A 15,157-nucleotide genomic window follows, 5' to 3' on the forward strand; every position below is an offset into this window, starting at 1 on the left:
ACAGAGTTGAAAATGGCTTTGCTATCTGTAGGACTTGCTGTTTCACTGTATTTGATAGCTTTTGCCTTTCCCACTTGGAAAAATTTCCCTTCTCAATCTCTTCTGCAGGGACATCAGAAGCATGAGACTGCACCACTTTCACCACCAGGTTCCATCTGGTGCAGGTTTGGAGCCCAGCGTTTGCTTTAGGAATCAAATAACTACCATGCTTTTCAGGCCAGACTTGTGGCTTCTCTGGCATCATTACTTTAGAAACTGACTTTTCTTTGGACCCATTTTCTCTCATTTAGTAGCTGCATGTCTAACTAAAGAGTTAGTCAAACAAAACACTGAATTGTGATTACCTATTATCAGTACTCTGTGCTGTAACTTTTTCTCTCATTACATTAATGATGAAGAGTTTGAGGTATCTAATATCCCAAGATTTGGTAAGACGGTAACATTTTATATCTGATAGCTGGCTTTGGATTGGCTCCTATTTTCCAACAAACTTTATTGAGGCTTGTAAAAATATTTGTAGTCTTATCTCTTGCTAAGTATGCTTCTTTCTAGATACCTGTAATAATGAGCCACAGGTAATAGCACTCTTATAGTGATTTTGTCAAAGTCAAAAGCAGTAGCCAATACATAGTGGCAGTTTTTGGCTTATAAACTAGTCCTACTAACAGATAAACTCTGAGTAATGTGGATATCCACTTAGAATAATATAAATTGAAGTCAAAATTTTGCCATAGTCTAGCAAAAACTATGGCCTTTCGCTTGCCACAATGAAAAGTGCAATATATAGATTTCTTTCTTTCTATCTATCTATCTATCCACTTTTGATAACCAAGTCTCTTGCCCAATTGCAGAAAATCTTCAGAAAACAAACCAAAAAAACTCTCTTATTTCCTAGCTAATTCTTCCATATCTTTTGCAAGTGCATATAATTGGTAAAGATGAAATTGCCATTCAAAGTTTCCCTGAAAAGGCTTCAGGAAACTTCGGTCTCAAACTTCAGGGACACCTTGGAATAGGAAGAAATATATAGCAGATCATAATAATCTCCATGTCCCATCTTCTCTTCAGTGTTCCCTTAAATGTCCTCAAAGAAGGAGGGGATGAATTAAATCAATGCTGCAGATATTTTTTTTCCTTTCTGTTTGTGTAGTATACCTGAAAGAAGGCAAATAGAAAATTAATTGGACAGTTTAAAATTCTACTCTCTGAAATGTTAGGGGCAGCAGATTTAGAAATATTTTGCTCTGGACATATTATCCTGCATATCATATTTTTGATAATGGTTTCATTCACATATTTTTGTATGTCACATTTTATGAAACCATGACTCTTTTATTTTAAAGAGGAAACTTTCTTTTTTTCTCATTGAGTTTATTGGTACATTTTAGGTATGCAGTACAGTTACATTCATCATTGGGATCTTGTACCTTTGCATGCCAGGTCTTGGTTCTCATATTTTCCCCTTGACCTTTCCCTCCCTTCACCCCCTCCTCCTTTCCCTATTTACAACTACTTTATTTCCATTTTTCATTTTCTCATTTTTTTTTCTTTTCCCTTATTACCTTTCCCTTATCCTTCCATTTCCCCTACACCTTTAACTCTTTTCTTCCTATTTCAAACTATGTGGAATCTGCTCTTTCATTTTTTCAGATCTACAGTGCAAAAAATAAAAAAGCTGATTCCACATGGTTTCCCCTCCTAAATGCTACATCAGAAAGAAAACATGCCCTCATATTTTATTGAAATGTTAGCAGTCTACAGCTTACAAATTTAAAGGTTCTGTTCCTTAAGGGGATAGCATATTTTCTTACTTAATAAACAAAAAATATACCTTTCTTCCTTCTTTCATATTTCATTAATCTGATATCTATGGTTTGAATGTTTGTGTTTTCCCAAATTCAAATGTTGAACTCTTACCCACAAGTTGATTTTACACACTAGGAGACGGGAGCTTTCTAGATATGATTAGATCACTGAAACACCATAACCTACATCAGCAACTTCAAAGAGGAGAGCTATATTTTGGCTCACAGTTTCAGTCCACATTCTGCTGAAACCCAGAAATGGCATCATGGAAGAACCTGGGAAGAGGACAGCTACTCCTACTATGGAAACCAACAAGCAGAGTGTGAAAGGAAGAGACCAGGAAGGAGATATATCCTCCACCACTGACTCATATCTTCTTGCTCACCCCATTTTTCACCAGCAAACAGCTGATGAATTCACCAGAGGATGATTCCACTGGTGAGTACAGCGCCCCATGATCCAGGCACCTTTCATAATCCTCACCTATGAAGACATGAAGTCTTTGGTGGACAATCTTGATCTAAATCATAACAGTGCTGGATCCCTCATACCTGAGATAAATGTTCTTAGAAAAGACCCCGGAGAGCTAGCTCATCCCTTTCCTGGGTGAGAACATAGTGAGAAGGCACTGCATACAAATTACATAGTTTATTCTAGCTAGGCATCCAACCTGCAGTGCTGGAATATTGGAAAGTCCAGTTTCCACAATTTCCTGAAATGAATTTATATTGTCTATGAGCCAGCATTTATTTTATTGTATTTTGTTACAGGAGCCAAAATAGGCTCAGAAAAAATTTAACAATTACACTCCAATAATCGCAAGGAATATTCTATCATTCTTTCCCACAGTTCTGAAATCTACTAATATGATGCAAAAACCAAAGCAAAAAAGCTTGTTATCAATCAAATAGTAGTCCCTTGATTGCTGAAGTTGAATAGGCTTGTCTATTTCGAGATTTTCCTGATTGAATGAATGAGCAAAATAGTTGTATCATTCTGAAATTACTAATCCCAAAGCTTAGAGAGGTAGAGGTTTCTCTTCTGCAGAGAGGTTGTGTAGACAAATGAGAGGCAGTGAGTACAGAGCTTCCTTATCATACCATACCATCCACTGTACTGAGTGTTGAGGGCCTCACCTTCGTCCTCCAATTCAGTTGTTAAACCCAAATCTCTTTGCAAAGTTATTACATTTAAATGAGGCCAGGAATTTAGATGTCACATGATGGAAACAAGAGCGATATAAATTGAGGGAAAACATGAGATCCCTTTTGGATGTGTGTATGCTTGAATAAGTCACTTGATGACATAATCCTGCAATGACCCCTCATCAAAAATCTGACAATATTATCACTCATTATAGACCTATACCTTGAGAACAATGAGAAATAAATGTCTGCTCTCTAGGCAGTGTATAAAAATCTGTTGTAGCATCCTGAACTGACAAAGTGATAACCTTTGCTGGCTAGGCAGGTGTGGCACCACTGAGCTACATCCCTGGCCTAATAGCCATACTTTTATGAAAAACTTGTGTATTAATAATGTCGGATATCAAGTGAAGTATATTTATTTTTACAATTCTAATCTTATCTATTTCTACGATCCCCTTCTTTGACGCCAATAATACCTGATTTCTCTTTCAGAAAATGCATATTAATCTCTATTATACCTGAAAGGTAGCTCTGATAATATTTTTTGTATTCAGTTATGCTTCTGAAAATATTGCTACTCATAATACCCTTTCCCCTTTGTGGACAACCGTTTCCTCTTTCTATAAGTGTTTGTGTCTTTGTTTATTTAACATTTGATTTGTTGTGCTTTGGAGTATTGTTTTATAATTTTATTTTGATACTTCTCAAATAACTCATTCTTCCTCCATAACTCATCCTATCTCCATAAATAGATCAGAGAAATGTTGAACCATCTGAGAGCACCACGTTTTCATTCACCTTTATATATTTTTACTCCTTTACCTACATTTTGGAAGAAAAACCTATTTCAGTCCTCAAGCTTTAGATATTTTTGACATAATATGCATAGTGCTCTTCAGTCCATTAATTTATTTTCCATCACAATTATAAAAAACATTTTAAGGTGTCAAAATTGTATCACTTCTACTAAGTAGTAACTTATTTACTTTATTGATAGTAGATATAACAACATTACACATATAATTCAAATATTTTTTTTAATTTTTGAAACTACTTTTATAATTAAATGTGTACTTGTTTTCAACATAGATCTCTTTTAAATTTGATTTTTTCAAGTGTAGTTTACTTGTTTTGACTATTTCTGACAGTTGAAAATGATTGTTCATAAATGTAAGATTCAATAGTATGAAATTTAGTAATATATTTTGTAGTACTTTTAGTATATAAATAATTTGCATATAATATACATTTAGGATCCCAATTTCAAATTCCTTTTGTGTCCTGGATTTCCAAAAGAAGTTCTACTATATATTGAGCTTTTTTTCCCTGGTCACAATGTTACTTGAAATCTGTAAAATCATAGACTGCAAATATATGTGCAATTCATTTTTATAGTATATTTATAAATTATGCATGTATATATATATATATATATATAGAGAGAGAGAGAGAGAGAGAGATAGATAAAGTACAAAATTGATTGATTTAAAGAATTTACCTTAAAATAATTTGTAGACAGTTTTATAGTAGGCAACCTTGTTGCTAACTTCATAGCCATTCTAGTTCAGTGCTGCTTATATTTTATACATACCCACACTATCCAGAATTGGTACTAAATTGTAGAGATCAATTCAGTGGTTCAATTGTGGACCTGAGGTTATCATTTCAAAAACAATCTCATATGATCTTGATGTTAGCGACACAGCTCACACATGGAATGACAAAAATGTACCAGGAGTTAAGAGGATTACAATTATTAAGGACTTGAGAACACTACGTACCATATTTCAATGCACTTGAGTTGCCATACAGGACCTCTTGTCAGTGAAATTGCCATTACATTTATTGTAAATTTGAAAAACTGTGCTAAATAAAACAAATTATTCCACTTCTCAAGGAATTACAGGATTCACATCTGATCTCTGGGAGGATTAGAAAGATCCCAAGTTCAAGTCCAAATGGAGCAACTTAGAGACTTATCAAGACACAGTTTCAAAAAAATAAATAAATAAAAAGTCTGGTTATATAGCTCAATGAAATATCCTGGTCTTAATTCCCAGTACAGCCCGTGGGGGGCATCCTTCCTGTAATGTCACCCATTAGCCTCTCTCTTAGCCTACTGATCTACCAAGCCTTTCTTTATAAGGTCAAAGTGTGGAAAGCATTATTATTTATTATTATTATTATTATTATTATTATTATTATTATTAATTTTATTGCATTGATAAGTTGTGAAATCCTATGAAACATTTCATGATACATTGATTTAAATTTTGGAGAAATGTGATTTTCATAAAAGTCACATATATTACCTCCCTTTATGGTCTATGGGAAGGGGAAGAGACACATAGCATTTGGGTAGTAAAAGTCAACTTGCTTTTGTATTTTGAGGTCATTAATTTCAATTTCTTATTTTAGAAATTACCATTTAGCTAGTGCAATGCTCATGAATCTGGCTGCAAGTATATTATATACTACATACTTCTGTCTCAGCTCCAGTTTCTGTGACTTGTGCTCAAGAACGCTTCCTAGGATTTCCATTGGAGTTCTCGGGTATATTTACATTTGCTTATGGTTTTCTGAATTTATCTGAAGAAACTTTAGCATACATTCTCCAACACTTGGTTCTTAGGTGATAGAATTATCTGAAATGATAATTAACCGTAAAACAGCTTTAGATTTTCAACAATAAAGCAGCTTTTATGTTATTGAAAAATATCATTGCTACTGCTTCTCATGATAGAAAATCCAAGACAGTGCTAACTGTATTGCATTATTAAATTTTCTTTTTGTCTTCCTTTAGATTTTATTGTTCCTCTTTTACTTTTCATTTCAATCTAAGTTTAAGGATCTCTGACATTAACTTTTTTCTATATTTGTTTTCTCCAGAGCTTTTTTTGAATTGTGATATTCCATTATTTCCATAAACCTGTTTCTGTTCTTTTTGCTGTTTATTTATGTGTATATTTATCTATATTTTAGTATTAATTAAGAAGTCTTCCATCATCAAAGGAGAGAGAATGTTAAAAAAATGCCCAAACATTGGTTTAACTGACCTATGTGAAATAAAAAGAAAGTTTCTTTGGCTAAATGTAAAATATATTATATAAGGTACAAATGTAACAATTTTCTTTCAAAACATATTTTTATTATATAATTTTTTAAAAGGCAAAGTAGACTGAGGACTTCAGGTTAGATAAGACTCGTCACCCAGATTAATCAATTATAAGTATTTGGAGCTTTACATTTATACTGACTTAGTATATGTTAGATTTTTTTGGACCTGAGACGTTTCAGGTGAAATTTCCTTTTTTCTGTCCCCCTCTTTTTTTTTTTTCAGCACTGGGTATTGAACCCAGGGTCTTTACACTGAGCTATATCTCAAGTCATTTTTATTATTTTTATAATAAACAGGGAATCACTCAGTTACTAAGTTGCCTAGGATACTCTTAAAATTGTAATCTTCCTGTCTCAGTCACCCAAAATCTGTCATTGGTTCTTATTTATCAGTTTATGTCTCTTATAAATGGCAATTTTAGAACACACTTCCAATATTATTAAAAAGGACAGAATTAAAAATGTATTGATATAGTTTTACATGTGTTTAATGTATTTTTAAATTTCTCAATAGTTACAAAAAATTATATATTTTTATTGAGATTAATCTGTATTTGTATTGTATTTTGATGTTATTTGACTTGAAATTTTACTCATAGTGTGAGAAAGAAAAAAGTGACTTTTAAAGGTTTGATTAGATTTTAGTTCAAATATTTTGCTTAGCAACACTTTATTTATTTATTTATTTTTAACTTTATTAATTTTATTGGTACATTAACATATACAATGTAATGACATTCATTGTTGGAAATTTATACCTTTAGGTTCCTATTTTTCCCAATTCTCCTGTCCTCCCTATAATCTGTCCCTCCCTCCGAATCTACAAGACTTTGTTTCCATTATTTTTCATTTTCTCATATGTATTCCTTTCTCATATTCTTTCCTTTCCACTACCCCTCCCCTTCCCCTTCCTCTTTTTCCCTATTCTTCCTATTTGACATTATCTATTATACCTTTCAGTCCTTGTTTACACTTTCAGTTTCACACACTAGAGAGACTATCTGGTATTTATACATGTGTGTCCCATTTATATCACTTAAGATAATCACCTCAATGTGCATCCATTTAGCTACAAATGTTTCTAATTTATTATTTTTTATTGCTGAATAGTATTTCATTTCTAAAAAAACACACATACACACATTTTCTTTGTTCAGACTCCAGTTGATGGGCAATTGGGCTACTTACAAGTTTTAGCTAGTACAAATTGTGCTGCTAAGAGCATGGGTGCACATATATCACTGTGGAATGATACTTTTAACTTTTTAAGGAAGACACCAAGCAGGGGAATAGCTGGATCAAATGGGACTTCCAATCCTAGATCTTTGAGGTGTCCTGTTCTGCTTTCCACAGTGGTTGCACCAGTCTGGCACTGCTCCAGCACTGGAACAGGGTTCCTCTTTCTGAACCGCTCCACCACCATTTGTTATTGGTTGATTTAGTGATAGCAGCCATTCTTTTGGGGTGAGGTGGAATTTCAGTGTTGTTTTCATTTGCAATTCTTGAATGACCAATGGTATTGAACATTTTTTCATATGTTTATTTGCTATTTCTGCTTCTTTGAGAAATGCCTGTTCATATCAGATGTCCATTTTTGAATTGGGTCTTTAAATTAAGGAGGCATGATTTTTTAAAGTTCTTTATATAATCTAGATAGTAGACCTTTGTCTGAGGAAGAGCTGGTGAAAAGTTTTTCTCAATTGTGAGTTGTCTCTTCACACTGTTTGTTGTTTCTCTTGCTGTGCAGAAGCTTTTTAGTAAGAAGACATCCCACATGTTGTTTGTGCTAGCTCATGGGCAACTGAGGTTTGGTTCATAAAATCTTTTACTACACCACTGTCTTTGAGAGTTCTACCTAACCTCTCTTCCAGGCAGTTAAGTATTTTTATTTTTAATATAAATCGTTAATCCATTTTAATTTTAGTTAAGTTCAGGGTGAGAGATAGAGGTCTAGTTATAATTTTTGGCTAGTTGAAACCCAGTTTTTCTAGCAATTTTAAAGAGGTTTATTAAAGAGATCCCTCCAGTGAGGGTGTTTTAAGGTTGGTGTTATATACAGTATTTTATATTTTGTCACATCATAGGTAACCATCTCATGAGATGTTAAGCCTAATTATTTGATGTACAAAGTCTTCTACAACTATTTTATCTAATTGATGCACTTCAGAATGCTTTTCTTGAATTAGTTTTTTATTACAGCTTCCAAAATTATGATTTTTAATTACTTTCATGATTACTAATTTGGACTTTAGAAAAAATAATCTCTATAATTAAACCCACATAGATACGACCTTGCATATTTAATACAGTGCATTACCCCTGTACAAATGGGAAAAAAATTAACATTTCTAGACCAGTATGGCTATTAATTCCTGTACAATGCCAACTCAACACAATAAATTGAGATAACTTTTTCCAAAGTCTACAGCACAGTTAAAGTTTCCAAAAATTCAAACACACACACACACACAAACACACACACACACACACATATATATATACACATATAAATATATGTATATATATGTGCATATATGTGTGTGTATATATATTTATATTAAAAGACCTATAATAGCTGTACGTTATGCATCAGAAACTAATAAAGTATTCTCTAAATAATGAAAAAAAAAGAATAATATAAGCTACAAGAGCAAGAAGAAATGTAAATATGTTCAGGGACCATTTTCATTTTCAGAATTAAGGATTATTTTAATTTTACATCATTGCCTTTTCTCTTTTACTTTGCTTTTTAGTTTTATCTTAGGATTCCCTATTTTTAATGTTCATACAGAAATTTCTTTAACTGAAATACTGAATAGTTTCTCTGGTGTGAAAAACTATGATAGTACACAAGATCCTAATGAGATAGAACCATTTGTTGAATCACTTTGGCTCTTTTGAAAAAATCCTGTAGCTTTATTCTTAGGTTCTCTTTTTTTTTTTTCATCTACTCAACTATTATTTTGCCAATATTACAATTTTGCCCATTATAAGTATGTTAATTATGGCTTTATAAGCTATTCTAAGCACATGTACTCTCAGTGCTCCAACTTTTTTCCTTCCATATTGTATGAACTAATCTGATGCTGTTGCTTCGGATATATATTTTAGAATTAGTTTTTCAATATCCACAAAGTAATTTGATTTGAATTTCATTGATGATACAAACTTTTGATATATATTTCAGATGTTCCTTTTAATGTTTAGAAAAATTTTCATCAGCAAAAGCTGAAGGGATCTCTTTTCTATCATTTTGTCCACAATATATGGCTTTATTTTGTATTTTTTCATTCAATTTATTGGTCAAATTTCAATGTACAATACACTTACATTCATCATTGGTCTCTTGTAACTTTATATGATGTATCTTGGTTCTTAGTTTTTCCCCATTCCACTGTCCTCCCTTCAACCCCTCCACCTCTCACTATTTACAGAGATTTTGTTCCCATTTCTTCCATTTCTCACTTTTTTCTTTCTCCTACCCTTCCCACTTCCCCTACCCCTTTAGCCCATTTCTTTCTATTTCACATTGTCATTTATACAATTTGAACCTTATTTATACTTTTAGTTTTTCACACCAAAGAAACTATTTGGTATTTACACACATGTATCCTATTTGTTTCACTTTCCTCAATATGCATCCATTTACCTATAAAGGACCCTAGTTTCTCACTCTTTATGATGGAGTTGTTCGCTATTTTATAGAAAAACCTCATTTTCTTTATCCAGGCTCCAGTTGATGGGTATTTGGGTTGTTCAAAGTTTTAATTATTACAAACTGTGACACTATAAACATGGATGCACATATATTGCTGTGATATAGTTCTTTTAATTCTTTTTGTAAAGATACCCAGCAGAGGGATAGCTGGGTTAAATGGAATCTCTAATCCTAGTTCTTTAAGGTATCTCCATATTGATTTCCACAGTGGTTCTACCAGTCTGCATTCTCACCAAAAATAGAGAAGTGTTCCTTTCTCCCCACAACCCTGCCAGCACTTGTTATTGGTTGATTTCTTGATAGCAGCCATTCTTTGTGGGGTGAGATGGAATGTCAGTGTTGTCTTCACCTGTTACAGCATATGATTTTAAAAAATGAATATTCAGAAAACTCTTCTTGAAACTTTTAGTTGATTGGAATTTTAATTTCTCATGAATAGATACTTTGCAGATGGGATGCATATGTATGAAAAGATGCTTAACATCACTGATCATTAAGGAAACTCAAATTTGACCCCACTTTTTGAGCAGGGCCAATATTCTACGACCATACTATGCTTTAAATACCAAATTATACTAAACCCTCTATTCTAATACCTTCTGGCTTACTAAGCACTTATCATTCACTGTGAGAATAACTCTCACAATCTGAGTTGTAACACCAAAACTAATATGGACTTCATTTCTGTTGTTCACTATTTCATGGATAATTTTTTTTTCTTAGTGTACATGCTAATAAATTCCACCTTAAATTTTCTTTCTTTCCTTATTGTTATGGTTTAAATGTGTCTCCCTTCATGTATTAGAAACTATATTTCCAGCCAGGTGTGGTGGTGCACACCTGTAATCCCAGCACTCAGGAGCTGATGCAGGAGGATCACTGGGAGTTCGAGACCAGCCTGGGCTACACAGTGAGTTCTGGGTCAATTTCAACTACATAGTGAGACCCTGTCTCAAAACAAAACAAAACAAAACTATATTTCCAAAGTCATAAGTTATAAATATTTATATCTGAAACCTTTGGGAGGTAATTAGAAATAAATGAGATTCATAAGGCAGGACCTGTACAATTACATTGGTGGCTTTATAAGGAGGGAAAGACAAGGTAACAAGTGGTGCCCTTTCAACCTTGAGACTTGGGAGTTCCCAAGAGCATGAACTCTACCACAGTATGTAGCCCCTGGAAAATGGATCCCCCCCCCCTTTCAAACTCTGGACCTTACTCTTACAAGGCACGCAGCAAAACTGCTGAGCTAAGTGGCTGGATCATAGATTTTCCATCCTCCAGAACTGCAAGAAAGAGATTTCTTCAGAAATTAACCACACTGTTAGAGGAATAGAACCTAGAATGATACCGAAAATTGGTATGACAGTGAAATGCTGTGGCTAGTAAGTCAACACGTGAAAATGTAGATGTGATTTTGCAACTAGTACTGATCAGAGGATGGAAATTTTGAGCTAGAAAAAGCCTGTATTGCCATGAATGGAGCATTAAAGATGGTTCTGGTGAAGGCAAGGAAAATGACAAAAAGAATGGAGAAAGTGTGGAACTTTTTGGAGATTACATAAATTGTTATCACCACAATGCTCATAGAAATATGGACAATATTCCATTTGATTGAGGACCATTCAGTTGAAAGTGCAAGTGTAGGGACCATCTCTTAAAAGAAAACCACTGGCAAAGAATTTGATTACATTATACTGATGCAAGAGGTCTTACATAGTGATGAACTAAAAAGTTATTGGTAGAAGGAATATCTAAACTGCAAAAACATACAGGCTGCTGCATAGCTGTTTACAGTAAGCTGTGAGAAGTAAAATATGATTAAAGATGCAGTTTGTAATTGAAAGAGAAGCAAAGTGAACTTGAAAAGGCTTGAAAAAGTCTTGGCCTGAATTTTTGGCAGAGGAATCTCTTTCACTTCATAGCCAGGAGAGGAAGGTGCAAAGTTCCTACTGGCCCACAAGGCCCAATCCCTTAAAGTTTCTACTACTTCCCAGTAGCTCTAACCAGGTGATGACACTTTTACCAATAGGCCTTTTTGGGTTTCATTCCAGATCTAGAGGATAGGCATCATTCTTATCTTTGTAATGCTATTCCCACGTATTAATTCTCTCTCTTAAAGCCTTATGTAGCTTGTCATAATTTATGTATGAATTTTGGGAGTTTTCCTAAAAATTCAATTTGAAAATTGTTAGAGTTTCATAAATTTCATATTCTAATTGTTAACCTTTTGTTTCCCTTTGTGTAACTTCACTGGCTAAAATTGTCTTCACTTCAAATAGTAGCTGCACAATAAGATGTTTATTGTGTTCTACAGTTTTAAAAGATACACTGTTCTCCAATCAACAGTTTTAGCATTATGCCAACACCTATATTATCCAATTTTCTTTGTATAAATTCTCAAGACTCATGTTTCATCTTTCTAGTATGGTGAACATGTTCATATACTATTCCCATCCCTTATCTTTCTTTTTCTCCATTAAGTTTATTGATACATTTTTGGTATGTAACACAGTTGCAGTCATTATTGGGAAGTTGTATGTATCTTGCTTCTCATTTTTCCCCAGTCCCCTACCTTGAACCCCTCGATCCCTCCTTATTTGCAGAGATGTTGTTACCATTTTTCCCTTTTCTCATATTTTTTCAATAACTTATTTCCTTTCCCCTACCCTCCCCCTTCCCTTACCCTTTTAGTCCTGTTCTTTCTATTTCACATTATCAATTATATAATTTGAACCTTATTTACACTTTTAGTTTCTCACACCAGAAAAACTAGTTGGTATTTACACATGTGTGTACTGTTTATTTCACTTTAAGGGTATGTCCTCGATATGTATCCATTTATCTATAAATGTCTCTTTGTGGCTGAATAGTACTCCATTGTACAGAAAAAATAAATCACACTTTATCTTTCTCATGATCTCTTCAAACTATAAGTTTTATTTCATTATTTTGTTTTTGTTCTTCTAGTATGTTTTTAAATTTTTGTTTGTGCTAAAATAAAGATAAATTGAAATAAATTTAAAAAAACTGAGGTAAACAGGACTCAAGTATGACATTTTATGTTTATCTGGATAGTTGGCAAGCTTTGTTTACAATTTTTAGTAGTTGTGGCATAGAGGCTAATATTTTCTCTGATGCTATTGTTTATATTTCATTGGTTTTTGGAAATTGCTAGCGATTTCCTCCATAACATCAGAGATAGTAGTTCTCTCAATTGTATTACTCTATTCTAATACAGGAACCCTACTGGTGCAGTGATAAGGAGATGAGGGAAGGGAATATTCTCTACTATGATTTGGTCTTTTAGTATACTAGCAATCTTGTGCTTTCTCATTCACAACTACCTCTTTTTTAATTTTATTTTTTACCTCATGTTTTAGGAAAGTCCTGTTAAGAACAGAATGCTCTGAATGTATTTCAAAATTTTCAACCCTTCTTTCCCTGGGGTGTCATAGTTAAATGATCCCTGAGTGCAGATGACACCAACGAATAGGCTTGTTTCTTGAATGTAATAAATAGAAAATGAAGAAGAAAGACTCCCTTCTGTTTCTTCAAAGAAGCTCCAGTCTTCACCTTCACAATTGACATCATCTCCTGGCTTACAGCACTGACTCTTCAGCCTCTAGCACAGACCCTTCAGTTTGCAGTGCAGACCCTTCAACCTCCTGGTATAGACTCCCATGGAACAATACATTGAACTCCAGGCCTTCAACTGGATCTTTCAGATCTCCAACCCACAGACAGGCCTTTGAACTTGTAGATATCCTGCGGACTTAGCCTCCAAAGTGCTGGGAATACCGGCCACCACCACCATGCCTGAATGCCCTCAATGTTTTTAACTTTCAAACTTATGCACACTGAATACACATAAATGTACCAATTATAGTTTGGATGCTTTGGGGGTAAAGGTTCTTCTAAAATTTTCTTTTCCAATGAGTTGTAATATTATTTTGTATCTGAATGAGGTGGTTCAGTTAGGGACTGGGTGTGTCCCACAGAGATTCATATGCTAGAAACCAGCTTTCTAGAATGATCATGTTGAGAGACATTGCAACCTTTAAGAGCTGGGGCATAGTAGAATGTAGGGAATTAGTTCATTGTAGGCCCTGACCCCAGAAAAAGTTAATGTAGTCTTATGAGATCCCAACTGGTCTCTGATAAAGTGTGGGCATTTCCAAAATCTCTTCCAAAAGCCCAAGGGTTTGTCTCCATCTTGATTTTACCAAGATATAATAGAATGTTGAATAAGTGGAACCTAGTGGGAGGAAGTTAAGTCATTGTGGACATGTTGTTAAGGGAATATGAGGACTCTTGTCCTCTTTTAGCTGTTTCCTCCCTGATCACAGTATATTAACAAGTTCCACCATACACTCCTCCCTGTGATATATTGCCTTGGTACAGGCCCAAAGGCAGAAGGGCTGAGTGATCAGGGACTGAAACTTTTGAAACTATGAGCCCAAACAAATCTTTCCTCCTTATAATTTGGTTATCTCAGATATGTGTTAAAGTTATGGAAAGTTGACTACTAACACATCCTTGAAAAGGTATGCTGTTATTAATGAGACCACCTTGCCAATTTGGTTCCTTGATTATTACTTTCTTTTTGGCTTCTATTCCATATTGTGAGGCAGCCAACAAGGCTCTCACCAGAACTTGAACAGATGAAGCCATCTTATCGTGAACTTCAGGCCTTGAAAAAAAGTCAGATAAATAAGCCCCCTTTCTCTATAAATTACCCAGTCTCAGATGTTTTCTTGCAAGAACAATAAATAGAATACCACACTTATGTTTGACTCTTCAATTTTGTTGGCTCAATTTGTACTGGATATGAAATTTTTGATGGAACTATGAATGGTTATTTATTTTCAGTTCATTCAATATTATTCTGAGATGAATGGGAGTGAAAGTGGCTAAGATTTTTACATGTCAGCTTCTATATATTTTATTCCCTTTAGTAGTCTCTGTTATCTTAGCAGGTTCTACAGGACACATTACAAAAGTAACAGATGTTAAACACAATAAATTCTAGAAATATCAATCTGAGAAATATACATTGTAAATGATTAAAACTTAAGCTTTGAGAGGATAGGATTTCAGTTCAAAGATATTTAACATTTTCACTTTATTATATATTATCCTCAGCATGTATAGTATGTGCTTCATAACTGAAAGGGAAGTTATTGAAGAAAAAAATGATTTTAAGAGTGGAAAGAAGAAGAGATGATAAAGAAAAATAAGAGATGAAAACAAGGATAAAGTGAAAATAGAAAAAGATGGATGTTAGAAACAATTAATGTCAGTGTGTAAGAGGTCAATAGTAGCTCCTTTAGATAAATTGCAGAATAAAGTAGGGAACAATTCC

The sequence above is a fragment of the Fukomys damarensis genome, unplaced genomic scaffold, assembly GCF_012274545.1.
Source record: "Fukomys damarensis isolate Sample0158 unplaced genomic scaffold, DMR_v1.0_HiC HiC_scaffold_6, whole genome shotgun sequence".
NCBI lineage: Eukaryota > Metazoa > Chordata > Mammalia > Rodentia > Bathyergidae > Fukomys > Fukomys damarensis.